Below are 14,918 nucleotides of genomic sequence, written 5' to 3' on the forward strand. Positions count from 1 at the left end.
GGGGCCACGGTGAGTCTCTCATCCGGGTACCATCCCCAGACCAACGGGCAAGCAGAACGGGCCAATCAAGAGGTGGAGCAAGCCCTGCGTTGCGTGACAGCCGCGCACCCGGCGGCCTGGAGCACCCATCTGGCCTGGATCGAGTATGCCCACAACAGCCAGGTGTCTGCAGCCACCGGCCTCTCCCCTTTCGAGGTGTGTCTAGGGTACCAGCCTCCTTTGTTTCCGGTGGTTGAGGGAGAGGTCGGTGTGCCCTCGGTCCAGGCCCACCTACGGAAGTGCCGTCGGGTGTGGCGTGCCGTCCGTTCTGCCTTGCTGAGGGCCCGGATGAGGACAAAGGCCCATGCAGACCGTCGGCGGGCCCCGGCCCCTACGTACCGGCCAGGGCAGGCAGTGTGGTTGTCTACAAAGGACATACCCCTACAAGTGGACTCCCCTAAGCTGCAGGACCGGTATATCGGTCTGTTCAAAATCGTCAAGGTACGCAGTCCAGCCGCAGTGAGGCTTCAGCTCCCAGCCTCACTGCGGATCCATTCAGTTTTCCACGTGTCCAGGATCAAGCCCCATCAGACCTCACCCCTCTGTGCTCCAGGTCCGGCACCACCTCCTGCCCGGATCATCGATGGCGAGCCGGCTTGGACTGTGCGCCGGCTCTTGGATGTCCGTAGGATGGGCCGTGGCTTCCAATATTTGGTGGACTGGGAGGGGTACGGACCTGAAGAACACTCCTGGGTGAAGAGGAGCTTCATCCTGGACCCGGCCCTCCTGGCCGATTTCTACCGCCGCCACCCGGACAAGCCTGGTCGGGCGCCAGGAGGCGCCCGTTGAGGGGGGGGTCCTGTTGTGTGGGCCGCTGAAGAGGAGGTACTGCTGGCCCACCACCACCAGAGGGCACCCTGCCTGGAGTGCGGGCTCCAGGCACCAGAGGGCGCTGCCGCCTCACAGGAGCAGCCAGAGTGACAGCTGCCGCTCATCATCTTTGACAGCTGTCACCATTCGTCGGATCAGTGTCGGTATATCAGCCAGACGACATCTCCACCTCTTTGCCGAGATATCATTCGACCCAGAAGGTAACATATCCAGCCAGCGAATTATTCTTTGACTAGAAAATACTTTTTGCCTTTGTACAGAGAGAAGAACAGCAGGAGATTGCTACACGGATAAGTACTTACATTCCTGCAGTGTTTTTCCTGACTAGAGGTGGAGGTGGTGTTTCACCCCACGTGTTGCTGGGTGCAGACGCACCCACATCTGACTGTTTCTGTTCCTCGCCAGCAGTACCGGATCCGACAAGCGGAGGCAGTGGCCACCTGGAGTTCGGGACTTGGCGGCTCCAGTATTCCCGGGGTTCGGTGGCGGAGGAAATCGTGTGGTTCCGGTTCGGCTTGGACGGACGTCTCCTACCTTCGAGCCTGCCCACACGACACCGTTGTGATTGACTTATCGCTACAATTATTATTATTGGTTGTGATTGTTGTGCTTGTTTCACAACAGTAAAGTGTTGATATTTGACTTCCTCCATTGTCCGTTCATTTACGCCCCCTGTTGTGGGTCCGTGTCCCTACACTTTCACAACAGTGGCGTATTGGTTAGCACTGTCACCTCACATCGTGAAGGTCCTGGGTTTGCTTTTAACTATGTTCTTTCTGTGTGGAGTTTGCATGTGCTCCTTGTGTTCACGTTTGTTCCCTCTGGGTGCTCCAGTTTCCTCCCACTTCCAAAGATGTGCAGGTGTGAGCATGTGTTTGTCTGTCCATATGTGTTGGCCCTGTGATGGACCGGCGGCCTGTCCAGGGTGTACCTCGCCTTTCACCCAACGATCGCTGGGATAGGCACCAGCCACCCTCATGACCATTAACTAAAATAAGCAGGTACTGACAATGAATGAATGTGGTGAAGAACTGGGCACCTGCCTTTTTTGAGCTTTGGGTTTCCCCTGCAAAGACCGTAAGTGTTGTTGAATGGTATAAACCACATGAAGATAAAAAAGCTGTTTATGGGAGAAAAGCGAGCCTTTTTGAGGCTAATAAAATATGGAAAATCAATCAGGGGCATTGCACAAACACTGGGCATAACCAATGCATCAAGTTGGAATGTCCTTAAAACCAAACGGCTGGTGCATATTTCATTATGGAGTCATGAGGTTGCTGGACAGAAATGTTCAGCCCAGTCTCAGTTTTTTTTTGTGCTCCTGCAGGAAATGATTCCAATTTTTGTGAGAAGGTTTTTTTTTTAAACTCACTATTACTAACCCTACCCTTAACCCCAACCATAACCTTAACAATAGCCTAACCCACTCCTTCCCCCAAACCTAACCATGTCCCCCTCAGACCCACCGCATCACTTTTAATTTCATACAGCTGTCACGTAATGTATTAGAATAAATTTGTGCTCCCATTACAAACATTTTGCACTTTTTGTGACAATATCACAAACCAATAGATTAATGTATATTTTGTGCTGCTGAATTACGACTTGCTGTGAGACCAGGTTGGAAATGTTTGGTGATGGTGATACCTTTGAGCAAAGGTCCAAGTCTTTGGGGTCCTGCCTTACAATTTGGAAGTGAGGCCTGGATCCGAACCAAAGACCTAAAGTCATGACTGGATACACTTGGTCTCTCATTAAGGTTCCTTGGATACTGCTGGGATGACTTTGTGTCAAAGTAGCAGTTATTTTGGAAGACTAAGATGAGGTGTACTGTTCGCATTGTGAGGGCGTGTCAGCTATGATATTATAGCAACATGGCACATTCCCCTGCACATGATCCAAGTGTTGAGGACCTCAGCAACTGGAAAAGGACAAGGGGATGATCATATCATGTGTTTCTGGCAAATAGACAGCATGATCATCCCAACTCACGTCAGTTCTGTGGTGTGGTGGATGCTGTGATGCACAGCGCTAATGCATACACCCAGAACTGACCTGACTTGGTGTATCCTGAGATGGAGCATATTGACCAGGGACACCAACAACAGATGATAGAAACATTGTGACAGCTGTGAAGAAAACCTCAAAACAACAGTTAGTGTTGCCACCAAAGGAAGTGAAGGTGTAACAATCTGCTTTGAGAAAAAAACTCAAGAGCAGAAATTTAAAAGATACAAAAAACTCAGTAAGTGTCAGAAAGCCTCATTGGAATTTACAAAAACCTACAGATGAGCCACAACAGTTCTGAGACGAGGTTTTAAGGGACCATAAAGACGACCATATGGTGAGACCATCAACAGAGTGTTCAGATTCATCTGCTCATGATCCAAAACACACAAGCTGATGTGTGAAACATGGTGGAGGTTTCATCACAGCTTTGGTTTGAATGCCTATACAATCCTTCTGGAGTAGACACCCTAATCTTTATTGATGAAGTAACTCATGATGGAAGAAGTAGAATGAATTTACCTGTCTACAGGAACATTTTCAGAGAAATGCACTGAATAATTTGGAGGAACTTCATCGTACATCATGACCCAATACAACCTTCTCAAAAAAGAAAACTGAGACATTCTTGACTGGCCGAGTCAGTCAGATGTTCTTAACTCCAGTGAGCATTTCATCTTCTGAAGAGGACACAGAAGGCAGAAACCTCAAGAATCAAACAATAACTGATACAAACTGCTGGAAAAGCAGAACAAAAGAAGAACTTGATAATTTGGTGACATCAGTGATGCAACTATTGCAATGATGTGATATAGACCTAATAAGAAAGTCCTTCAGCTTATTTTTTCCACTCAGGTTCACCACAGCAAGATGGACGTACACGATGATTTGGCACAAGGTTTACGCCAAATGCCCTTTCTGGTGCAACTCCACGTTACATGAAGAATGGGTAAGGGGTGGACCTAATATTAAGTGTCTTTCTTTAAGATTTATCTGTTCCAGTATTTTTTCTCTTTTCAAACTTGGGTGGTGCGATAAAAAAATCTGCTATATGTTATTTGTAATTTAATGCAGCTACATGTAAAAACAGGAACTAAAAGCTGACATTTTAAACTCTCTTCTCTTATTGACTTAAAACTCAGTTGTCTCCAGCATTTAAGAAAAGGAAAAAAAAACTGGTCTTGTTGTTCCAATACGGAGGAACAATACGGAGGCTGTACGTGTCGTATGTTCATTATTCCTGTGAAAGGGAAGTTTTGAACTAGTGACCTGGCAGAATTATTTTCATATAAGAACCTGCATCGTGGTTCAACAGCTGACACAGCAGATTTGTTGTAAAAGTTCCTATAAAGATCAGTCTGAGTTTAATGATGAAACTAGTTTACAGTGGAAAAACTGCTTCAGTGTCACAACACGTAAATTATACACAATGGTAAGAAGTGTGTTCCTGGAAACAAGTGGTCAAATTTGAAGCACAACAAAAAATTCATCTGTTTCATGTTGGAACAATTATATATATATATATATATATATATATATATATATATGTGTGTGTGTGTGTATGTATGTATGTATGTCATCATCCCCAATATAATAGCTGAATAAAATATTGAAAGAAAATGCATTTATTGAAAAACAAACTAAAAAAAAAAAGCTTCAAAATGGAAAAATTCAGGGACCGCCTCTGTGAATAATCAAGAAAACCAGGTTCTTCATCCAAATTATATCCCAGAATAGAAATTTAATCTCAGTCACTTTCAGAATTGAGGCAGTGACCCACTTCTGAGTCACGGCAGAGGTTAACTGGGTCATGGAAGAAGTTCTCTAAAGGTCACCAATTTAAAAATAAATAAATAAGTAGAAACAGTAACTGCTGTAAAATATTTATTTTTGTTCAGTGTAACGCAATAAAAATATTCAATGATCCGAGGTTCATTTTAAAGTGCAGTCATGCTCAGAATTACTAGTAAGTTCCTTCAGTTGCTCCCGTGTTTCACTCGGGGTCACCACTGCAGATCTGAGGTGGACCTGCATGTTGATTTCGCACAAATTTTACACTAGATGCCCTTCCTACAACTCTACATTACATACAGAATAGGCAGGAGTGGGATTTTTTTATTTATTTATATTTTTTTAGTTTTTAAGGACAATTGTACATACAATTTATAGTGTATTCCATTCATCCACACATAACATCCATTTTTTCCAAATACAAACAAAACAAGATAAAAATAAAACAACATGTAGCTGAACTATATGGGGGAATACAGATTTATATAAAATCAGATCTTATTGACTTTACAGCCGCTAACCATCCCCTCCATATTTTCTCAAATTTTTCTTCCTCAAATCTCAAATAATATGTCAATTTCTCCATACAGTATATACTGTGCAACACCTCTATCCAATTTTCAAATTTCGGCGCCTCTTCCTTCCTCCACATTTTGGTGATCCCCCTTTTCCCTGCTAAAAGCATGATTCTGAACATCTTATTGTTGAGATAATTCTTATTATTTGCCTCAGGTTTTCCCAAATAGAATACCTCAAAAGTAAAAGGGAGGTCAGCCCTCAATACTTTATCTATACATTTTTTTAATTCGACCCAATAACTTTGTATTACCGGACAAGACCAAAAGACATGTACATGATGTGCCATTTCTTCCCCACATTTTCTCCAACAACTTGTGTCTAGATATTTTGTCTATGCCGGAGTTCTAAAGAATCGTACAATATTTTTCCATCCATGCTCAGGCAGGAGTGGGATTTAAACCTGGAACCTTCTGCACTAGAAACAAGCACCCGAAGCACTTGGCCACCACCCTCAGCGCTATATTTTAAATACATATTTAAAAGCATGTTCACAAATAAATGCAAACCAGTCAGTTTCTGTGAGCAAAATATTTTAAAAAAATGTCCAAATATATTGAAGAGAAATAACTAAACAAAATACTTTCATAAACTGAACTAAGGTAATAATTCAACATGGCCAGTGTAGCTCAAAGCAAAAAACACAGCAAAACTCTGAAATAAAAACAGAATAAAGTGATTAAAATAAAATTCCTCAGTGCAGAGAGAAAAGCAAAAAACATTCAGGAATAACAAAAGCACACGTTAATGATTCAAGTGTTAGAAAGAATTTTAGATACACTCTAAATTTCCTAAATCCTCAATGTACCCCGCGACAGGTGTTAAATCAACAGAGCAAATCGAAGCAGGAACCACACATCTGCGACTGCTGGGAGTTCCTGCTACTTTAGTCCCTAATTACCTACAGGTAACTACCCTAATTACAGTATTCCCTGAAAACTCCCTTCTGTCTGATCATTTCTTAATAACATTAACATTTACTCTGAGGACTACCCAGCAGTGGGGAATAAGTTTCATTACACTAGAAGTCTTTCAGAAAGCGCTGTAACTAGGTTTAAGGATATGATTCCTTCTTTATGTTCTCTAATGCCATATACCAACACAGTGCAGAGTAGCTACCTAAACTCTGTAAGTGAGATAAGAGTATCTTGTCAATAGTTTTACATCCTCATTGAAGACAACTTTGGATGCTGTAGCTCCTCTGAAAAAGAGAGCTTTAAATCAGAAGTGCCTGACTCCGTGGTATAACTCACAAAGTCGCAGCTTAAAGCAGATCTTCTTATGACATCAGACAGTGGACTCATCTCTGTGCTTGTTCTGTTAGACCTCAGTGCTGCTTTTGATACTGTTGACCATAAAATTTTATTACAGAGATTAGAGCATGCCATAGGTATTAAAGGCACTGCGCTGCGGTGGTTTGAATCATATTTATCTAATAGATTACAATTTGTTCATGTAAATGGGGAATCTTCTTCCCCCGCTAAGGTTAATTATGGAGTTCCACAAGGTTCTGTGCTAGGACGAATTTTATTCACTTTATACATGCTTCCCTTAGGCAGTATTATTAGACGGCATTGCTTAAATTTTCATTGTTACGCAGATGATACCCAGCTTTATCTATCCATGAAGCCAGAGGACACGCACCAATTAGCTAAACTGCAGGATTGTCTTACAGACATAAAGACATGGATGACCTCTAATTTCCTGCTTTTAAACTCAGATAAAACTGAAGTTATTGTACTTGGCCCCACAAATCTTAGAAACATGGTGTCTAACCAGATCCTTACTCTGGATGGCATTACCCTGACCTCTAGTAATACTGTGAGAAATCTTGGAGTCATTTTTGATCAGGATATGTCATTCAAAGCGCATATTAAACAAATATGTAGGACTGCTTTTTTGCATTTACGCAATATCTCTAAAATCAGAAAGGTCTTGTCTCAGAGTGATGCTGAAAAACTAATTCATGCATTTATTTCCTCTAGGCTGGACTATTGTAATTCATTATTATCAGGTTGTCCTAAAAGTTCCCTGAAAAGCCTTCAGTTAATTCAAAATGCTGCAGCTAGAGTACTAACGGGGACTAGAAGGAGAGAGCATATCTCACCCATATTGGCCTCTCTTCATTGGCTTCCTGTTAATTCTAGAATAGAATTTAAAATTCTTCTTCTTACTTATAAGGTTTTGAATAATCAGGTCCCATCTTATCTTAGGGACCTCATAGTACCATATCACCCCAATAGAGCGCTTCGCTCTCAGACTGCAGGCAAATATGTAGGACTGCTTTTTTGCATTTACGCAATATCTCTAAAATTAGAAAGGTCTTGTCTCAGAGTGATGCTGAAAAACTAATTCATGCATTTATTTCCTCTAGGCTGGACTATTGTAATTCATTATTATCAGGTTGTCCTAAAAGTTCCCTGAAAAGCCTTCAGTTAATTGAAAATGCTGCAGCTAGAGTACTAACGGGGACTAGAAGGAGAGAGCATATCTCACCCATATTGGCCTCTCTTCATTGGCTTCCTGTTAATTCTAGAATAGAATTTAAAATTCTTCTTCTTACTTATAAGGTTTTGAATAATCAGGTCCCATCTTATCTTAGGGACCTCATAGTACCATATCACCCCAATAGAGCGCTTCGCTCTCAGACTGCAGGCTTACTTGTAGTTCCTAGGGTTTGTAAGAGTAGAATGGGAGGCAGAGCCTTCAGCTTTCAGGCTCCTCTCCTGTGGAACCAGCTCCCAATTCAGATCAGGGAGACAGACACCCTCTCTACTTTTAAGATTAGGCTTAAAACTTTCCTTTTTGCTAAAGCTTATAGTTAGGGCTGGATCAGGTGACCCTGAACCATCCCTTAGTTATGCTGCTATAGACTTAGACTGCTGGGGGGTTCCCATGATGCACTGAGTGTTTCTTTCTCCTTTTGCTCTGTATGCACCACTCTGCATTTAATCATTAGTGATTGATCTCTGCTCCCCTCCACAGCATGTCTTTTTCCTGGTTCTCTCCCTCAGCTCCGACCAGTCCTAGCAGAAGACTGCCCCTCCCTGAGCCTGGTTCTGCTGGAGGTTTCTTCCTGTTAAAAGGGAGTTTTTCCTTCCCACTGTCACCAAGTGCTTGCTCACAGGGGGTCGTTTTGACCGTTGGGGTTTTTACGTAATTATTGTATGGCTTTGCCTTACAATATAAAGCGCCTTGGGGCAACTGTTTGTTGTGATTTGGCGCTATATAAATAAAATTGATTGATTGATTGATTACCTCCACAATATAGTTTATAAGTGTTTGTTACCTTTGGGTGTTTATTGGTTTTTCTGTCAGCAGGATTGCAAACAAACTAACAAGTTCATATTGATAAAACTACAGTACACGGCGCACGGGGCAAGGAAGAATATAGTCTAGGATGCCCCCCCCAACCCTGGTCATGGGGGAGTCGTAGGCTCTTTCCGGCTTTGCGTGATGGGATTCAGTTAAAGTACAGGCCTGATGGGCCTCAGACCTTCTTTCTTTAACATTGCAAAATAGCACAAATTATTTACACACACACAAAATTATCAGAAAATGTGAAATGGATTTGTCTGTGTGGGGGAGAAAAACAACCTGTAGAACAGGTTCCAGTCCCCCATGATCCTTGACTTGAATAAGTGGGTTTAGATAGTAAATTGACGGATGGATACATGAAAAACATCTGACACAATTATAGTGATAACTTCTGTGAATCTGATCTCTACTACTGTCCTTCTAGTTACCTATGGTAACTTTTAAATAAAAACAACTACAAATTATTTGCCAGTAGATATTTCGCCATTGGACTTCTTTCAAAGGTATTATGATGTGGCAGCGCTGGATGATTTCCAGACCAGAGTAACATTAGAAAAACTGAGACTGTAGCTGCAATAAAGAGTGACACAACTTTCTATAGATGTACATTTACTGCAAAACCCATTAAGTTATTTTAACTAACAAAAAAAAAAAAAAAAAAGAAAAAGAAAAAAACCCTGAAATTGATTATATGCAAAAATTTCTGTGGCACCGACTAATTTTTAAAATTTACTTTATAAAGACTGCTCTTTTAACTAAAAATTATTAGCTGGGGTCACTTAAAAATGTTTCATATCTAATCAGTTTAAACATTTAAAAAAAAATCTAAATTAACTCCAGTTTTATACTGTATTTAGTTTTTTTGTACGCACTGGCAGTTTGACACAAGAGGACACACCAGAACACATAGAAGCAAGTGAGGAAATGCAGACGTGTCACAAACATGTACATGATCAGACAACAGGGTTCAACTACATTTCTTTTTTTTCCTTCATTTAATTTAATTTTACTGTTGCATTTTGGATCTGATATAATCATCAGGTTCCTTTTAGATTAATGCACATCCAGTTGAGACAGGATTTCTACCCGTTTGAAGATTGTTCATTCACAGTCTTTCATCACGCTATGCGTCTCTGCGATGCCACAGACACTCAGCACAGAGGAGAAGCGATCATTAGACATCGACGTATGAATTGAGAAACTGTGGGCCCTTTCCTGGAAATCCATAATGCACAAACTGTTCATTCAGGATGCGTCCACTCCACTTGGCAATTAGCTCTTTAGAGTGCACGTAATCTGAGTGCAAAGTATAATACTACACACAAAGGGATAGAATTTATTTACTTAATTGGTTATGGGCATAACATGACATAAGCCCATCAGAGTGTCATCCCCTCCAAGACACAGCACTCTTCTATTTGGACAGTGGACTGAAGTTACACATCTGCACCAACACATCACAGCACGCCACCAAAGCTACCTGAGGTGAAGCAGTGAAGTGAGGTTTGCATTTTTTGATTACTTTTTACATTTTTCATTTAATAGTTGTTTTCAGTTCAGTTTCATTGTGTATACAAGCAGGGTGGAGGTGTGCTGTAAACCCACTTAAGTATGATACATTAGAATATTGTGTCTTTTAAATAACAGAACAGCTCTGCACTTGACTTTAGACAAGGTTTTTGTTGGTCTATGAGGTAATCACTTTCTGCAGTTCACCAGAACTGTAACTGTTCACCCCTCATTATTTTAGACCTACATGGGCACACAAATGAGTACAATTATACTCAGTATTTTAAAGCTGTGGTCACTGGGCATAAAACTGACAACTGTGTTGGGCACACACTAATGATTACACATGTATTGTACTGCTTTGCACCAGATAGAACATAGGGCTCTTTGTCTGAAACATGCAAAGTGGACTAATATGGAAATACTGTGACAAAAATACATGGACATGCCTAGTGACCAACTGTTATGGGTTTTTCAGCAACCAGTGCTGATGTAAATTTTTATGCAAGTTTTTTTTTTTATATGATACAGTACAACAACAATAATAAAGGACACTCAAAATAGCTACACGTAAACAATTAATACTGCTATTGTCTGCATTGTCTCTGTTCAAGTCTTAATATTTTCTGTTAGGTAACATTAAATTTAGCATTGGCACATTTCCCTCTGTTTTAAAGCACCTGTGTGCATGCAAACTGACACGGGGAAGTCCGAGCACGGTTTCAGAGAAGCCTCACTGACACTCCTTTCTGTCAAATATGACTACAGATTATGGCTGATTATCTCAAAAATGTGTTTAACTGGGTATCCAATTCAATACGTATTGGCTACAAAACTTAACATCAGTTTTTAAGACACCCGGTGACCCATAAAAGGTGCATAATATGACCCATTCTATTTCTTTGCTGGATTGTGGAAAATTTTATAACAAAGCTATTTTCCCCACTTTGAGTTCACATCGCTTACACGTTTCTGCAGGACAGCATGAAGATCAACGTAATGTACACATTTCTATATTTTTCTCTGACATTCACCAACTGATTTTGTCTCCTGGTTTTCTGCACTGTTTAAATAATACCTGCGTGGAAACACATGAAGGTGGGACACACAGCTGTTCAACCATCTCTGTTTCACTTTGAATGACAGCGTGTGTTCATTTAGTGTGTCACACATAGACAGACAATGAAAAAGAGAAGAGTAATGTGGGCCTGAAGCCATGAAAAGGGAATCCCGATGTCTCATATGAAAACACCCCAAGTGCACCAAAGACTTATATTGTCACAAAAGAGTGTAGGAAACAGTTTGGTGACAAAAAACAAAAAAAACAAAGAAAACGAAAACGTTGCACCTGGATTCTAATTGTGACAGGCTGTGCACAAGTGAACCCAGATAAAGAGAAATGTTTATATGACTAAACTGCATAGAGCATTAATGTGCACTGAAACATTTCATATTTGTCACTGTGGCACATTGGATTTGAAATAAAACAATAACTTTGAACTTTAACAGTATAGCTTTAAGTGTAATTAGTACTTGTTTACTTCCACACTAGAACAACAGTAAAGGATGTTTTCTTCTTTTTTTTGTATTTTGTAAAGTTTTAGAGCAACAGACCCTTAACAGACACAGCACAAGCAAAATCCACCTGCGAGTGGATTTCACATCATAAGGACAGAACCAATCCTGGTGCAGTACAGGACTGGAAGGGGGTTCCCAAGGAACGCTCCGAATAACTGCTGCCTGGCTGTGAAGCAAATATAAAATATAACTAGCATGTTACCCGTGGGGATCCGCTGGCTCTAGATTGGTTAACGTTTATAAAAGAGGTAGCAGATATTTATCAAGGGTGGTAATAAATTACGTTAAGTTTCTATAATGATATGGAATGGTAGTGTGAGTCCAGAAAGTAATTATCAACATCCATTGTTCACTGTTGTTACATAATATCTGTAATTTCTTAAAAAAATATTAATCCTATCAATGTTCCATTTTGGTGGCGTTCATCCTTGACCCAAAATGCATAAGCATACCAAACGGCAAATGTCGGCTCTCCCCTGTTTCTCCATATTTGAAGCCAAAAACACGCATGCATACAGCGGCTACTTGGTTATTAATATATAAATAACTTTATTTGGGTTCATCTAATTGGTGCTATTAATTTTTTTCCAGAACAGATCATGTCTTCTGCACGTATGTCTGTAAATTGCAAACGGCAAAAGTATAAATGGGTACATAAAGTAAAGTAGGCACGAAAACCAAAAACAGATTTCTGTGAAGAAGCTCACAAAATATTATTCCAGTGGTAGTAAAATATTTGTGAAGAAATACCTGAATCATCAAAAGACTCAACCACTGTAAATCTGACAGCTTGAGACATGTATTAGAAACAACAAACATGTAATTATTGCCCCTTCAAGACATCAGCGCTTTATGAGTTGCACTTATGAAGTCAGTATCACTGAGCATGATACATCCATTAAATACAAAATTCCAATGATTTTTACTTGACAATGTCAAACCAGAATTATTTTCCTTCATTCCAGATCTTCATATAGTGAACTACATTGTTGTGAAGTTTCACTGAATTCCATAAAGCACTTTATTGGTTTTGCGCTTATGAAGTCAGTATCATCGAGCATGATACTTATTCCCTTGATGATGTCAAACCAGAATTATTTTCCTTCATCTACATCTTCATATGGTGTATCACCATTGTGCAAAGTTTGAGCAGGCATTGTGCTTACAAGATTCATGGACAGACTGGGTGATTCTGGCATACCCCGCCAATTTTTGCTTACGGGCGATATAAAAACGTTTTGTGCTCACAGTACAATATTAAATAAAGTCACAGCTTGGTGCAACTGTTCTACTTATAAATATGGCCATGTCAAGATTAGCTGTTGTAGTACATACGAGTACCACACAGACTAACTGATATCTTGTATACTATATCCATTCTACTGCATATATTAACACACTACTATTTTGACTAAGATGAGCTAAACTATTCTGTGTTCTGAAAAATAGTTATATTATTGTTACATTATATATTACTTTAGATTTTTGTTTGCAATAATTCAACTCCGACAGTCCACGTTAGCCATGGTGCAACGCAAGGATCCATATTAGGACAGATATCATATACTTTGGATACCACATCTCCTTCCATTGTTATGTGTCTCTGCATTTACACAGATCCTTAATAATGTTGGTTAATTTTACATTTAATACTGTTATATTTAAAAGACTTGTCTCATTCTCGTATCTGCAAATCTAAAGCTGGCTGTCAGAAATTTGTTAGTTAATGTAAATATTAGAATGGTATGTCCCTGAGGGTGACAATTACATTTTTAAAATATTCAAATCATATTCCTGACACCTTAGAAATTTTTTTTAAAAATACTTGACTGTAGCAACTTCCTGAAATGAGCTTTTGTGACCCAACATGGGACTTTTAACATAATTAAAAAAAAAAAAAAAAAAATGTCATAAGCACCTCAGTGCTTCTGCAGAATTATATCTCTCCATTGGTACTGTATGTCAATTAAAGACCAAATCTGAAATTTCCAAACGTTAACAGAGGGGATTAAGGGGTTGTATCTCATAATTAAAGCACTATAGCGTTTTCAAATGAGTAAAAATCTTATATTTTGCAGGTTCACAGCTCAATACCTGATTTTGCATCAGCTAAAACTTAAATATGGATTATTATTATAATCAATTAACAATGAACTAATCAACATGAGGTTCTTGTAAAACTAGGGGATAGTTCACCCAAACATAATTCAGTTTAAAAACTAAAGGCTGGCCACATCAGATATATAATGCTTTGCACTCTTCCTATATTATTTATATTTGGTATATTTCAGCACTTAGATTTTCATTTCATATTTTTTGCTTTGACGTTTGCTGTTTTTGCACAATACCGTATATATGTCAGTAAAAATGTTTAGTGTCTGAAAACATGAACAAGATGAACAATTGTAATAGGTTTTGTAAAAATCTTTTAAAGGACAATATGGTTTCTGCTGTATTTACTTATACAAATAGCAAATTATATGGTACAAAGTATTTGTTTGAATTTATTGAACTTAGTGTAGGTTTAGAAGACATTTTTATTATTTATTTTGAAAAGTCTTGTCAATGATGTATGTGTGTTTCTCAACAGAAAATAGTTTAAAATTTTATTTGGATAAAGTTTATTAATGCTTCAGTAATTACAGTGTAACAGTCAGATGTATCGCTAAGCAACAGTTGACACAAACCATGAATAAGAAGGGCTTATTAATAAACATACATTGTAACATACATGTTTTATACAAAAAAGTTTCATTGCAAATAAGATCTGTAGAAAATCTCCAACTTGCACAATCAGACATAACATTTTAAAATTTTCCTCAAAGCTGGTGTCAAAAGCAGAACAAAACAAAAATTATCTCCTACTAAGTCTGACAAAGTCTACAAAGACAAGTCGAGACAAAAACGATGAAGATACAACAACGTTAAGGCGATAAAACAGAAAATAATTCAACAAAGTTCAACTTTGTCCACGTCGTACGTTTTTAGTGTCGGAGCAAGTTTTAAAGCGAGGCCTCACTTGTTGTTTTGCATCACTTTACTTCCATCTTTGCTAAAGTTACAGGACATTTGTCAAGATTTTTATAAAAATATTTCAGATTTAACAGTGAGATCTGAAATCAGCAGCTGTCATTGTGTGCAATACTCACGCGTGCTGTGATGTGCTCAGTGCAGCGATCAGTTCTGCTCTGACATTTGGTGGCTTGTGTGCACATGACTCTCTGAGACGCACACACACACACACACACGATGACACCATGATGTGAAGT

General features: G+C 39.5%; 1 protein-coding gene across 2 annotated transcripts in view; it reads right to left on the reverse strand.

Moving 5' to 3' along the window:
* LOC117514154 overlaps positions 1 to 14,862 on the reverse strand; it is a 45,170-nt gene extending 30,308 nt beyond the window's left edge. For both annotated transcript variants that reach the window (XM_034174467.1, XM_034174466.1), the window contains exon 1: positions 14,799 to 14,862. The gene's annotated coding sequence lies outside the window, so the exon portion shown is untranslated. The remainder of the gene's footprint in view (positions 1 to 14,798) is intronic.
* Between the last annotated feature and the right edge of the window lie 56 nt (positions 14,863 to 14,918).

Source organism: Thalassophryne amazonica, chromosome 7 (genome assembly GCF_902500255.1).
Source record: "Thalassophryne amazonica chromosome 7, fThaAma1.1, whole genome shotgun sequence".
Taxonomy (NCBI): domain Eukaryota; kingdom Metazoa; phylum Chordata; class Actinopteri; order Batrachoidiformes; family Batrachoididae; genus Thalassophryne; species Thalassophryne amazonica.